Raw genomic sequence first — 1,440 nt, 5'->3', positions numbered from 1 at the left:
AGTGAATCTAGTCTGAAACAATCTTCTCTGTGTGATGAAACAAGAAACAAGCAATAAGTAAACAGTCTAAAGTGTACAACAAAAAAAAATTTAAACTCCTCAAATCTCTAATTCCTTATCCTGTCACTAGCAAACCGGAGAACAATCCGATCAATAGGTGAGCGGTGTAATCTCTTCTCCGCTCAAGTGATGTGCGGTTTAGATGAATACCGCTCAAGATATCCGATGAAATGTATGCGGTTTATCCTTTATCTTCTCAATTTATCATCTAATTTTATGTGTGAAGTACTGGTTCGATGAAGATGAATAAGATGAATAGGATGAAGAAAAAAATATGGGCCTAGAAGATGGGCCAAAAAGTTGGGCGGTTTAACAAGAAAAATCAAACAAAATATATTCAAAAACAGATCAAAACACTTAAAACACAAAAAAAACAAAAAATTAACAACAAAATGGATCAAAAACACTGATTTACAAAAAAAATTTAAGAACACGAAAAAATTTTAAAAACCTAAAAACCGATTAAATCTTGATTTATTTTGATCAAATCACAAAAATTTGTGAATAACAAAGATTCACAATTCAATTTCGAACATTTTGACCCTGTTTTTAACGCAAAAACAGAAGATTTTATGAGAAAATCGGATCAAACAGAAGAAAAAAGTTAAAAACACGAAGAACAAAAAAATTCAGAAATTAAAAAAAACTTATCTCTTCGATTTCTTCAATATGATTTCTTGCATCCTGCTCAGATACCAATTGTGTGGTCCACAAAATCACTGATCAAACTTCAATATGCATAACAATGGCAGAATCTCAGATTTATCTTGTAAGAACACTAAGAACAATAATATGAGTTTTGAGAGAAAAAGTATATGCATTCAAACTTCAGTCAAACTTCTTAATACGTATCAAATCTTACATTAAGCTCTTCTCACATCTAATTACAAAGATTACCACCTATTTATATGGTCAAAATAACAAAGATAAAGTCAAAGTCAAACTTCTAAAGAAAAGTCAAACACGCTGACTTTTACAAATAGACTAATTATAAACTTTCAAGACGAATACAATTAATATTGATTTCTCAGTCCTAACATGACAGTTCCTACCAGAGCGTCGAACGTACCCGTGGACGTTTCCTCCTTCGCCATTTTGGAGGAAGAGCCTTCTCCAGCTCTGGGGATAGGGGCTCTGCCTTTTCTTGCTTGTGCCTATGCCAAAGATGCCTTTAACGCTCGAACTAGGTCTGGGTCATCATACTCTTCTTCATTTATCTCCTCGGGCGTCTCAGAGCTTGACCCATTCTGTGGCGACTCCTCTACAGCTTTACCCTTGCCTTTCCCCTTAGGCTCTGGAGATTTATCTTTTGAGAACAGGGCAGCTGCAGAGTCCACTATCTTTAGTGGTTTGGCAGAGGTTGTCTTCTTAGGCTCTTCA

This window comes from Cynara cardunculus (assembly GCF_001531365.2).
Source record: "Cynara cardunculus var. scolymus isolate 2C chromosome LG 9, CcrdV1, whole genome shotgun sequence".
In the NCBI taxonomy this organism is placed as follows: domain Eukaryota; kingdom Viridiplantae; phylum Streptophyta; class Magnoliopsida; order Asterales; family Asteraceae; genus Cynara; species Cynara cardunculus.
Note: the sequence above shows the minus strand (reverse complement) of the source record.